The sequence below is a fragment of the Quercus lobata genome, chromosome 8, assembly GCF_001633185.2.
Source record: "Quercus lobata isolate SW786 chromosome 8, ValleyOak3.0 Primary Assembly, whole genome shotgun sequence".
In the NCBI taxonomy this organism is placed as follows: Eukaryota; Viridiplantae; Streptophyta; class Magnoliopsida; order Fagales; family Fagaceae; genus Quercus; species Quercus lobata.
Genome location: NC_044911.1, coordinates 14,547,357 through 14,562,380, shown reverse-complemented (window position 1 = coordinate 14,562,380; position 15,024 = coordinate 14,547,357).

Here is a 15,024-nt window from a genome sequence, read left to right as displayed (position 1 = left end):
TGTGAAATATATCACAAGAGGCTATGTTGTTGTGGGATATGCTCATGTAAGTGTTGTAGATGTGATACTAGAAATAAAGTTTCTAATACATCTGATGGACTTATCTTATCTCAATCACATGAGAGATGCGAAGATAGTCTAATGAGAACACCTTATATTAAGAGCATATGTATTTTTGGGAAGTCAATAAATCTAAACAGACATGCATTGTTGGATACTCGTGCATCCTATATGTATATATTGGTAGGGCACAGAGTTATGGTAGGTCTCAACATATTTGTTGGAGACATAATACCATGAGGTAGTTGCTCTCAAATGGAAGTATTTCCAAATTATAAAACGGATCTGTAATCAATTTTTGAGTGGAGAGCAATTAAATTGCGTGTTCATCGAGGGGAATGAGGTTAAAGTCTATTACCTAAAAGTCTCCGAGATGGCAACCCAATCTAACTAACTGAAGATCCCAAGATCTAGGTTCAAAGGGATAACCGAATTGTGGAGACTATATTTATTACTATGGAGATAACATCTCCCTCTCATTCCTATGATGAAATAGTGATGCCTGCAAGCGATGTTCAAGATAAGCTTTGCTTTTAGTGATTCCTATATCTTGGAATTCCAAGTGGGGTATAGTAAGATACTCTTAATAAGAGTCACCTATATGAGTGTGAAGTGGGCCGCTTCCATGAGAGTTTCTAAGGCTGAATTTTCTAAAGCACTTCATGAATTTACCAAGATATGTTCAGGGCCGAAATGAATACAACTATAAGAATCGAAAAAATGTCTGAAAAGGAGCTGTGTGAATTCTATTGTCTTGGTATACACAAATGGCTGAACAGTTCAAGACATCATGTTCACTGGTTAGCTAGTATAAACTGCGTGTTCATCGAGGGGAATTGATGCGAACCTCAATCGACATGCTTTGAGATCCAACAAAAATATTGGAATACTTGCTCAAGAAAACTAAAATTTAGATTTTTGATAGAAGTCTTGACCCAACGTTTATAATCGAAACAATAACCAAAAGTATAAGTGTAACACTTTGACCCAATGATTATAATTGAATCACGAACCAGAGGTATAAAATTTGAACGCCACAAGGAAAAATCTCTGATAAGTTCACAGTTCTTGAAGAACCAAAAGAAGAGCAAAGCCTCACCTTTTTTCTGATTTTTATTCAATAATTCTTTTCTATTACAATGAGTGCATGCTACTTATAAGACATGACTGAAAATAGAAAATCTAAAAACATACTAAATAATAAAACCCTAAATAAAAGTTGATTTGGTCTGAAATTAGCAAATCCAAAATAGGAAAATAGCTAAAAAACGTTCTAAATAATAAAAGCCTAAAATTAAGGTAGATCTGGTTCGAAATTAGAAGCTCCAGAATAGGAAAAATATCTATTGACTGATATGGAGCTGGAAAATCAATCAGCCATTAATCCACGCCATAAATCAAGCCCAAATAAGCCAAATCAGCCCTCAATAGCTTGAATTAAATTTATTACGCCTTCATCTTTCTTTGAGCCAAGCTTGGAATGTCCTGCATTTGAATTAGCCCAAATCTCTTGAATCAGCTCATTAAGTGCTTCTTTGATCTTCTTAGATCTTGCTTTAGTAATAGGCCCAACTGGAACATGCAATGGATCCTTGAATGCTTGTTGATTCTCATTAGGAATGGGGTTAAAACCTATTACCTAAAAGTTTCCGGGATGGCAACCCAACCTAGCTAACGGGAGATCCCAAGATCTAGGTTCAAAGGGATAACCGAATCGTGGAGACTATATTTATTACTATGGAGATAACATCTCCCTCTCATTCCTATGATGAAATAGTGATGCCTGCAAGCGATGTTCAAGATAAGTTTTGCTTTTAGTGATTTCTATATCTTGGAATTCCAAGTGGGGTATAGCAGGATACTCTTAATAAGAGTCACCTATATGAATGTGAAGTGGGCCACTTCCATGAGAGTTTCTAAGGCTGAATCCTTTAAAACACTTCATGAATTTACCAGGATATGTTTAGGGTCGAAATGAACACAACTATAAGAATCGAAAAAATGTCCGAAAAGGAGCTGTGTGAATTTTATTGTCTTGGTATACACAAATGGCTGAACAGTTCAAGACATCATATTTACTAGTTAGCTAGTATATCTAATAATCTTTCACAAAGGAAAGTTCAAAGCCATAAGCTACTTCTCCCGATACAGTAACTTTTCTTCTACTCTCTCTATGTTTGTATCATCATTTGTATTATGCTTTATCAATTTCTATTCATGTGAGGGATTGTTGGAAAAATAGTATGTAGTGAATAAGAAATTGATGTTTTCTATATTCACTTGAAGATATTATTATAGTGATGAAAATCCTTGAATCCCACATTGGAAATGATAGAGAATATGAGTTTGGGCTGGATTTTGGGTTGGGCTTTAGGTATGTGTGGATTAGGCCCACTTATCCAATTAGTAGTAATATTTTATTATTTTATTTTTGAGTCAGTAAGTCTGTATATAGCAATTATCTCTAAAATAGTATTTCAGTTTTAAATTATGTATAATTTCATTGTCCCTTATTCATGAAAAAGAACTTTTTTTGAGAAAAACTCTCGAAGTGAGAATATTTTTGAGCATTCATTTTGTGTCAAAGAGACAGAAACAGACATTGAGTAGTTCGCAGAGCACGACCTTGTGTACTTTGTTTTCGTGCAGTAGATCATTTTATCCTAAGAGGCAGACGTCCGCGAGTCTCAAAATACCACAGTGATTGTGTGAGGGGCGAAATCTGCTTTAAGGAGATTGTGTCAAACAAAAGACTTGATCTGATTCATTCATTTTTCATGCATTTGGTCTGTAAGTTTTTAATTATATTGCAAATTTCTTTTATATATATGCTATATATATTTATTGTTTTGCCTATTACTTCTTTTGTGTTAATATTGCTTATAATTAGATTTGTGTGTTATTCCCTTTTGCTTAATCACAAAAGTAAATTGTTGAAATATATCTTTTAAGAAGAATATACTTGATAAAGGACCACATTATTTTTTGATAATTTGATAAATAGATAGTGCAAGAAAGGAGAAGTGGTGATCGAACCACAAATATAGAGTATCACAAAAAATATCATTATCGTTAAGTTTTCACTTAAATTCCAATTGGAAACCACACTTATGAACCTAAGGTGTGAGGACACTAATATGTGCAAGGGGCTTACTCTTTTACTCCTCCATTATTGGCTTGTTTATGAAGTCAAAGTCTTGTGAAATCTCTTTTCATTTTTTTTTTTTTAATTTTCTTTTTAAATCCCCATAAGAGTTAGTTTTAGACTAGTACTGATTATTTTATTTTTAAAATCATTGTCATTATTGTTATGATTATCGTATATTATATATATTTTTTAACCCATGCTTAGTTTGTTTGGGTGGAAAATGTTTTTAAAAAAATCTTAAACTTTGCATGGATCTTGCCTTTTGTCCCTAAACTTTTAAAAAAGATTTTTTCAATAGTTTAGAGATGAAACTAGAATCGAAAAATTAACTTTTTATATTAATTTAGAGATAAAAAATGAAAATTTTGAAGTGTAGGAACAAAAAACGAAATTCATGTAGAATTTAGGGACAAAAACAATATTTTAGCCTATAATTAAAGTGGAAGCTCAAAAAATCATTAAGCTCATCCATTATAATTTTGTGCCAACTCCCAAGTGTCCCAAGTAAATTTTAATTTCATTATAATTTTGTGTCATGTATTCGTTGAATTAAAAATCACTCCAAGCCCATTAATAACTATTTCGAAGTTCCAACCTGGCAACTCCCCTTTTCAATAGATTTTTTTTATAGGGGTAAAAATTAATTTTAATCTTATTTTAAGGAATATAAGCAAAAGTCTTTGTATTACAATAACGAAAATTTCGTTAACAACTAAAATCTAGAATATAAAGAGATCAATAATACATAATGCAAGGTTTGTCATAAAAAAATAAATAGAACAACAAAATACATTCATAAAAAAATAAATAGAACAACAAAATACATTCTTTTCTCTTAATAAAATGGAGCAACCTGAGTCATTTGCATAGTCTATCAAACTAAAATTATGGAATAAGGTTTATTAAAATTTTGATAAGTGATTTTTCGTCATATGTCATTATCATTGGACTATTACTTAAATTCGAAGTGGAAACCATGCTAAACTTGAGGTGTGAGGTCATTTACTCCTCCATTATTGGCTTGTTTATGAAGTCAACGGGTTGTGAAATCGCTTTTCATTTTCATTTTCTTTTTTAGTCCCCATAAGAGTTAGTTTAAGGCCACTACTATTGATTTTTATTTTATTTTTAAAACTCTTTTTATTATTTTTATCGTATATTATATTTTCTGGACCCATGCTTAGTTTCTTTTAGTGGAAAATGTTTTCTAGAAACCTTAAACTTTGCATGGATCTTGCTTTTTGTCCCTAAACTTTTTAAAAAGATTTCTTTCAATTGTTTAGGGACAAAACTAGGAGCGAAAAAAAAAATTATAATAGTTTACAGAAACAAAATGAAAATTTTGAAAGTTTAGGAACAAAAGAACGAAATTCATGTAGAATTTAGAATTTAAAACAATATTTTAGCCCATAATAAAAGTGGAAGCATAAAAAACCATTAAGCTCATCCATAATTTTGTTCCAACTCCCAATTGTTCCAAGTAATTTTGTGTCTATGTGTTCAATCAATTTAAAATCACTCCAAGCCCATTAATAACTACTTTCAACTGGGCAATCCCCTTTTCACTCCATAAAAATAAGTGTTTGTAGAGTGTGAGAGACAAGGGTCGAGGTTCAAGCCTCCAGGAGAGAGCTTCATGCATATATACTAATATACACTTAGATTAGGTTAGCGTAAAATTTCTATCTTGTATCAAATATATATATATTTATATATTTTTAAAGAATATAATAAATGTAAGCAAAATTCTCTTATTACAATAACGGAAATTTCGTTAACAATTAAAATCAAGAATATAAAGAGATCAATAATACATAGTGCAAGATTTGCCATAAAAATATATAGATCAACAAAATACATTCTTTCCTCTTACTAAAGTGGAGCAACCTGAGTCATTTGCATAGTCTATCAAATTAAAATTAGAGAATTAGGTTTATCAAAATTTTGATAAGTGAGTTTTCGTAATATGTTTTTTTTTCTAAATAGGTTTGACGTTTGAGTATATGCAAGTGATTATAAATTAATATATTAATGCATATGCCACTATCACGATTGCACTACAAACTTGAAATTTAGTTCTCAATATGATATTGTGTGATATTGTGTGATTGTGAGTTCCAGTTAACTTAATTATGTGATTGTGATATTGTGAGTTCTAGTTAGCTCAACTGGTAAAGCTTTTGATAGTTGAATAAGAAATATGAAGTTCAATTCCCGCCTACACCAAAAACTAATTGGTGTCTTGGTCTAATGATAAAGAACTATCATAAGGAACAGACGCCATAAATTGAAACTCTCTATTAAAAAAAAAAGTTCTCAATATGATATTGTGTGATTGCGGTGCAACTATGCAAGTGCAACGGATGGCTAGTATCGCGCAATATGTTGGAATTGTAGGGGTGGTATGCTGGTGCTCAGGGACGGAGTTAGGATATGAGTTAGGGGTTGTACTACAACCCCCTAACTCATAATAATTTCCTCAAATATATATATATATTTTTTTAATCTATTTTGTACTACATCGGCTATAGTATAAAAAGAAAATTATTATGAAATTTCAAAAAAAAAAAATTTTTTGGAGAAAGTTATGAAATTTTAATTAGTATTAACAAATTGTTAACAAAGACAAATACACAATTATTGACTATACCATTTATCTATTTTGTATCATCTGTGGCAAAAAAAATTCAATTTATATAAACATATTATAATAATAATAATAAAAATCACCCACAGACATAATTGGGTCTCGCCTCATGTATTTATTGCTATACTTATAATGGTTGCAGGAACGTAGGTGAAATTTTTTATCCCAATTGTAATTTTGGACCCATTTGATCAACTAGTTTTTTTATTTTTTTTATTGCAGAGAAAATATCTTTCAATGTACTGACTCACTGCACAACACGAGTCATTATTGAAACAGAGAAAGATAGAGGCATAAAACTCTTTACCCCTCTCTCTTCTCTATTTAGGACAATATATATGGGAATTGAGAAAGTGAAAAGATTGATTTCTTGCTCAAATGAGAGAGATAGAAATATCAGATTTAGAGGTTGGAGCGCAGCTTTGCCATATGTGTTGTGCTAGAAGTGTGCTCAATCTATCGTCAAGTTGTGCTGTAGTTCAGCATCTCTCTCAGTTAAGGGGTTTTCTTTTCTTTTCTTTCTTCTTGTTGGGAATTTGATGGAAGGATTGAAAATTTAAATTCACTGAATAGTTTTGTTTCAAAAATTTTTAAGGGCTAGGCTTTTTTATTTTGGTAAAATTGGTAGATTAGGCTAAATTTTGTAACTTCCCTATTGTTGATTTTGTTATGGGGCTTATTTTTTGGGTTTGCTATTTTTAAGGGGGCAAGTGTAATTTTATTGAACCAAATTGGTAAATTATTACCTACATATATACATACATATATATATATACACTAATAATTTTTTTCCAAACTTTTGGGGGGGCCACTGCCTCCTAAAGCCAAAGAATGGCTCCGTCCCTGCTGGTGCTAGTGCAGGAAGAAACCTAACATGAAATTGTGTCGTTGGACATGACTTAATGATTTCTAAGGCTTTATGGTGTTTATGAGATATTGGGTTCGAAATCTCTAGCCAACATTTTGGGGTTACTCTGAGAGATTCCTCCCAAATTAACTTGGTTTGTGTGGGATGATGAGACTATACACACCTAAGGTGATACACAAGGGCTCGAAGAGTTTTGAATGACCACGTTTCTTAAAGAAAATAAAAATAAAGGATAAATTACACTCTTCCACCCCAACCTATCACCCAGAATCACACTAAACCACTTGAACTATTGAAATGCACAATTGATCTTCCAAAGTTATAACTATGTTTCAATATCCCCCTCGCCGTCTATTTTAATTTGGTGTTGAGTATGCTAGAATTTAACATTGAACTGCCAACCCCTCTCTCCAAAACAAATGGTAGAGGGGTAAATTGGTCTTTCAATGCTAAATTTTTTCAAATTTAACAATAAAACAAACAACTGGGAGTTAAGTGTAACAAATCTTTAAAATGGGGAGGTCATTCGTGTGTTTTGATAGTTCAGGGGTTTTGTGTGTGTGTGTGTGTATAGTATTGAGTTCAAGTTACACATGATGTAACATAGCTTACACCACCTAATAACTTTTTATAAAAATAATTTTTCAAAAATCTGACTATTAAATAACTTAAATTACATGTTATTTGTATTCTTAACATGCATGCCAAGTTTCATACCAATAAGATTTTATTACTTTCCGATCTAAAAGCCTATTTTTTATTCACAATTTTAAATACCAAATCTTGAAATTTTAATATTTGATCCATAATGATGTCAGATTATTTTAAAATTTTGCAAGAACATAGAATATAAGAAAATCTTAACTATGAATTTGTTAAAATTTGTATCTAATAAAAAAAAAAGGGTAAAATAAATAAAAATTATACCAAATATGCACACGCTAAAAAAAAAAAAAAGGTTCATAAAGCAAAAGGAGGGATACAAAACAACGGCCTCCATTACACACAATCAGGAAAGACGCAGAGGCCCACACAGATTACATTTACTTCTCGTTAGACCCAGTACATGAGGACAAGGTTGTCAAAATCGGGATCCTATGTAGGATCGTTGAAGGTAGGTGAGATCATAGATCGTAGGATCGGATCGTAAATCGTAAGATCCTACATATTTTCAGATTTAAAACAAAAAACACATTGATAATGACTTTGTATGTTGAATAATTACGTAAATTATAAATTCATCCATAAAAAAACTTAGATTTGCATCATATGATGTAATTTACATGTCATACATCGCTAAGTCTATACTAACGAAACAAATATATTTAAGTTTTGACTTAATGTATCTAAAAAGTTCAATAAATATTTAATTAGCAACTAAATACCAAAATATTTATCAAAACATAAGGAAAATATTTTTAAGTTCTAAGTTCTAAGTTCCAAATTTGAAATCCAAAATAAGTTAGCAAATGGAAACTAGCTAACTATAATATGAAATCCAAAAGTAAAATGAATATTAAGATAAAGTGAATATTTAATTATTCCCATTCTAAGGTTCTTATAACCACCATCCTAAATTCCTAATCATCATCATTCATTTCATCATCTATGTAGACATTATATATTTGTATACTAGAGTTGTAAAAGATATCAAGATACAATTTCACACTCAACTATTCAAGTTATACCACTCAGTAACAATTAAAGAGTATACTCAAAAAAATCAATCAATCTATATACAAATACAAGCATAACTAATAAAATTATATATAAAAAAAATATTTTAGTAATATTAGAACACAAATTAGTATATTGATCAAACAAATTTAACAATATTATAGTTTAAAATGCAACAAAGCCAAGTCAAATTCTTCATTTAGAAATGATGAAACATTCTTTCATTTTGATTACAAGTGAACTAGAAACTAGAAAACATTTGCTTAGGTTGACATAATTTTATAAAATAAAAAATAAAAAGTCATACCATCACAACATGAAAAAATAAAAATCCTTAAAGCTTCATCAAAACAAAAAATTTATCCAAAAAAAAAAAAAATTATGTTTTTGGTAGGATCGGTAGAATCTCATACGATCTTACGATCCTATACGATCCTACGTACGATCCTACCATTTTTACGATCCTAGTGCGATTCTAATCGTTTTGGTGAGGTGGGATCGTAAAATTGTGCGATCCTACGATCTAGATCGCGATTTTGACAACCATGCATGAGGATGAGCTACCCTTCACACTGTCTATTGAAGTATTGATCCATCCGAAGTCTACCTCCTGATTATAATATTGATTCAGAGTTAGGTGTTTTAAATCCAATTTTGGGTCAAATTTTTCAAGGCACGTGAACAATCTTGCAGAATTGTTCTTCGGATACCCCCAAAAAGTGCTACATTCTTTTGTCCTTGACTTTGTGGGAAAATTTAGTGGATGTCGCTAAGATCAAGCAGTATATTGGCTGTGAAATAGACAAAAATAGTGCTAACATTGATACCAAAGGACCATATCTCAATGAATTATTGGGTACTTCAACCAACTTGTATGCTAAATGATGGTACCAAAAGACAGAATAACCCCAAATTTATAAAACTCGAATCCATGAAAGTACCACTAGGCACTAGCTGCTTTCTGCATACTACTACTCTTGGAATTTCGTCGTCATTCGTCACTGAAGTAAATAATACACTTTCATAATCTTTTTTATTCAACCATAAATAAAATTTTTAAAAAAATCCCAGAACATGCCTTGTAGCTAAAAGAAAATGTTTCAAGGCGAGTAATTCTCACTGCTGGCTCCTCTAATCTAAATCATTACCATCAGAGAAAGTCCTTCTCATTTCAAGATATTTGAGCGCTCCCAAATACAATGACAAAAGCATAAAAACCAGAAGTTTAACCAATAATATAGACCAATCGCCATAAATGAAAAGCAAATAGCAGAACCATAAACAACTGAGTATATAGGCAAGGAAATTATTTGGCAATACCGATTGAACCTCACTACTTTTTCTTTGATAAGATTTAAAAGCAAACTAATTGCAAAATCTTAACGCAGGTTTAACACTCAATATAATGATGGTTTGAGCCAAAACCCATCAATTTCGCATGTTTGATATAGGGACCTACAAATAAGAACTAATCAAAGCTATTTTTGTACCCAAAGCTATTTTATCGAACGTATTAGCCTTATCTTATCAACTCAATATAATGTTGTTTCCTATTGTTAACAATGGTATCGAAATAATAATAATAATAATAATAATAATAATAATAAAGGATTAATTCCACTCTAATTAAAAATTCATGAGAAACAATGAATGGCATGTTAAAACATTATTGCCAAAACAAAAGAAAATAACAGGGTGACATTCAGTTACTTTTTAAAAAAAAAAAACTTTCACCATCGGCATAACACAAGACATTGGAATGGCATGTTAAACTTCATTCCAACTCCAATGGGCGTGGAGGAAGTAGTGTTGGCCACGATGGTTGCCCGAGTAGGAATATAGGAGGACGAACATTTGAGAAATCGTCCATTCCATCTGGTATTTGGCCGGCCATGTTCAAATCCCCGGTGTGCATGTTGCACGAGACAATGTAACTTCCGAATTTTAGGAGGACAAGTTCAGCATCATTTGGGTGGAAGGCCAGGAAATTCACATCGGAGCGGATGCCATTGAGTATTTCATTGAGGCTAGGACGTTCTGGAACTATGTCGGTGAAGTAAACTTTGTATTTGAAGCTCCATCAGTAGCATTGGCGTAATCCTCAAGTTCCCAAACAGAAAAACAGTAGCGACGATGATCAAATTTCCCGTTGCCGGAAAAAGCTGGGTGATCACGATCATGAGTACGTTGGATTATCCAAAGACACCCACGGAACACTCCGAATAAGATGAGGTCTTTAGGTGAAAAGTCCTGCTCTACGGGTAGATCGATATAACGAAGGTGGCCAATATCGTTGAATGGATCGTAGACAAGAAAGCCTTTGATGAAATCCTTACTTGCATCCACCAAATACAGCATCCTTAGACATTGAATTGAAAGGATTCAATTCCCGTGGTGACTCAACAAACAAGTTGCACCATTCACCAGTTTCGGAAGAAAAGATCTCCATCTGTAACTGAGTAGTAGTAGGTTTTTTAAGGACAATGAATGCGTACCACCTTATATCTGTAATTTTCAATACTACCCTCCTGCTGGCATATAATTAAGGCGTGCAAAACAACTCTCTCTCTCCCCAACTGATCATAGTTCTTCTTTGGAATCCGAGCCATTGTTTTGTAAGCGGATTACAGATGAAGAAGTCCAACGACGAGTCATCATTGCGTGCTGCCAGCAATAAGTCGTTGGAGGAGGCGTAGATGTGAAGATGATGTTTTGGGAAGGGAAGAAATTTGAGCAGATTCACGAATGCTCCCCTACAATAAATATAGGGTGTAGGAATCAGGGCGAGTTGCTTGTTAGACGCCATCTCTAACACAATAGTAATGGACTCGTCCGCCTCGGATTGGATGTAGTGAAGAAGGAAGCGGCGAGCAAAGTAAGGACTTGAAATAAGAGAACTCCAGTGCTTGGAGACGGACTTGCATTAGACAGCCCATTGGGTAGGGAGTCGAGAAAGGATCTCGACGAACAGTTTATCAGGGAATCTTTTCATCTCTTTTTCTTGCGGAACCAAAGCAAGGGCTGTGCCTGTGCTTACAACGTACAACTACTCTGTCTTTGTTTGTGGGTTGATTGGCCTTGAGGGTTCTTATATTCAAAACTAATAGGACTCATGTTTCATTTAGGAATTTTAACAAACACTTACAGAACACACACGGAACGGAAGCCTTTAAATCAGATGACAGGACAGCTAGTAAGGTAATAGATTCCTAACCTCTGTTTATGAAAGAGATGATGGAGAAATTTGGACAACGCGGCAGCGACTGACGTAATAAGAAATTTGGACCGACTTTTTGGCTTTCAATAATGGTTTGGTTCGAATAGAACAATCCCACAAAGATGGGAATTCGGAACTCCTTCAACCCCTGGGCAAACACAACTCATCAACATCTTGAAAGAAGCCATGGCCAAAACCATCAACTCTCACTAAAGAGTGATTTTGCAGATTAGCACAACGAGGGAAAAATATATGATAAGTTAACATAAGTTGGGAAGGATTCTGGAAATTAGCATTTCGAGTTTTTAAAACTTGAGATCGATGAAGAAAATTAAGGCTTTCAATCTCAAGTTCTACTGCTGTCGTGTACTAATTTAGCCACATAAATCTCGAGTCTATAAGACTCGAGTTCTAAAAAGCAAAACCGAGTTGCGAGGAAGAAGAAGTGAAACTCAAGTCTTTAAAACTTGAGTCTTAAAAGTGCAACTCGAGTCTTAAAAACTCGAATTCTACATGGATTTTCTTCCACATCATCTCCCACCACTTACATATGAAACTTAAAACTCGAGTTTTAGACACTTGAGATGCTAGTTTATAACATTGTTTTGAAACGTGACAACTAACTAAAATTTTTGATATTTAATGTTATATAGAAAAAAAAAATCCTCACTAAAAGCATGGTTTCAGAAAATAGAACAGGCTTTTTTTTTAAGCGATTACAGGAAGAGAGATAAAAGAGAAAAACAAAGCAATATAATAAAATTTATTAAAAATAAAAAGCAAAACTGGTTTTTGGCTCTTACGTTTTGACTTTATTTTCACTTCAGTTCTTACTTTTTAATTTTATCGTATTTGGTTCCTAGAATTAAATAATGAGTTTCATTTTAGTCCTTAATTTCATCTCACTAACGAAAAATAACATACGTGGCAAACAGAGTACACAGTTTGCACACAAAACATACACAGTTTGCACACAAAACACCTACGTAACTATTAAAATAAGAAAAGTGCAACGTCCACAATATTTTCACAACAAAGAGTAATGTTACAGTCACAAATTATTTTACAACATTTTTACAAATTGTTGATGTGGCTAATTTCTTATTAGTTGTTATCTAGGTCTACCACTAATATTACTTTTTCATTTGTCAATAACTATCCACCACATTAGCAGTTTGTAAAAAAAAAATTGTATCTCTAACATTACTCTTCATAATAAATTATAGGTGGTTAGTTGGTATTAGTTCAAATTTGGACTTACCACTAAAATTAATTTTTTGGCCCAACAATAACAACCAGTAACAACCTGTCACTTAGGATTTGTTATGAAAATGTTGTAGACATAACATTTATCTTAATAATACAATTTGCTGTTTGGAATTTAAATAATGTCAACATCAGCATTTTAAATATTGAAAAAATCCATATCATTATTTTTCTTTTCTTTAATTATTTTAAAATAAAATAAAATTTTGGTTATTATTTAATTATTTAAATAAGAAGTAAATAATTAAAATAAAATTTTCTTTTCTTTTCTTTTCATTATTTTGTTAGGAGATTTTTGTTGGAAGATCTTGTTTGTTTATGTTCTTTGTGTTCTTCCCCAAAACTGTTTACGTTCTTCCTCACTTCCTCAGAATTGTTCATGTTCTTTATCAAATAACTAGTTGCCCAGAAAATTTAAAAAATCAATATTTTTTTCTCTTCCATTTTCTTAGCAACCAAACATGCAAAACACACATAACAGTCTTCAAATTGAGGCCAAAACCCGGCAATCACCAAAACACCAAAAAATCTCTATTGGACCCAACCGACCAAACACCAAACAACAAAACACACCACAACCCACTTCAACAACAAGCCAACCCACCCCACAACCCACCACTGAACCTAACCAACCACTGACCACCACCACCAATCTTTGTTTCATAAGGAAAATCAGAGAGAGATAAAGGTCAGAGTACTAGGGGTGTAATCGGTTCAAGTTGGTCGATGTTGAAGGCAGTTTTTGCACCAAACCGAGAATTTCGGTTTTAACATATAGAGCACTGAAATCGACTTGTAAGGAAGGAACGCTGAACCAACTGACTACATTCGGTTTCAATTCCATTCAGTCGGGTTTCAGTGTTTGGTATGTGAGAAACAAAAGCAAGAAAAAAAAAATAGAAAAGAAGATTTTTTTTTTTTTTTTTTTTGCATCAAATAGAGACATTATTGAAAGACAAAATCAGTACAACAACTAACAAGAAAAGCAAGACCAACACAGACTTTGTTTTCAACACAAAATACAGAGCAACACAGGAAAAACATAAAACACTAACTAAGATTAAGCTACCATCTACAACAAAAGGTAGCAGCTATAAAGTGTCTTTAAAACAAACATCATGCCGTATATTTTTAGTAACCAAACAGATCAAAGAAGAAAAACTTATTTCCCTTTGCTTTCCCACATTTTCTCAGCACTTAAACACCAAGCAAAAAAAAAAAAAATTATACTCAAAATCATGTATATATTTAGAGAACATACCAAAATAAGAAAAAACCTATTTCCCTTTACTTTCCTACATTTTCTCAGCACCCAAACACCAAGCACCAAGCAAACACAAGAAACATATACTCAAAATCAAGAAGATTGTGTTTTCTATTTTTTCTTTTTTGGGTTAAACGTTTTTGGGATACTTAAACTTTGATTTTGAGAGACTAAAAGAAATGGAGAAGAAGAAAGTTGTGGGGAGAACAACTGTAGATTGAAGTGAGAGAGAATAGATAAAACTTAGGATTAGTAGGGTTACATACAAACCCAAAACGACGTAGTTTTGTTACAATAATGAGAGAATAAATAAAACTGCATTTACTATGGGTCGAACTTGAGTTAAAAATGTTGTTATAATAAGGAGAGAATAAATAAAACATCATTTACTATAGGTCGAACCTGAGTTAAAAATGTGAACATACATGAAGAACTACCTTGATATAACTTGTATATATTAATATTTAATATATTTCAGTTCAGTTTTGGTTGGGTCGGTGTTTTGTGTGGGACACCAAAACTGAAATATTTCTGTTTCAAGAAATTCAAACCGAAACTGAATCGAAAAATTGGACTGAGTTTGGTAGGTTTTGCCTAGCTTTGTTAGTTTTTCGCACACCTTTAGGTTAGATGGAGAGGGAGAGAGAGAGAGACCCATTGATTTGTAAGAAGAGACACCAATTTGAGAGATAGAGAGTTTAAGGTGAGAGATCGAGAAGAAGAAAGAAGAGAGAGAGAGAGAGAGAGATTGGGAAAAAAGAAGAAAAGAAAGAAGAAGAAAAGAGAGAGAATCAGGAAGAAAGAAGAAAGAACAAAAGAAAGAATTAAAAAGGATTTAGCAATACCGATCAAACCTCACTTTTTCTTTAATAAGATT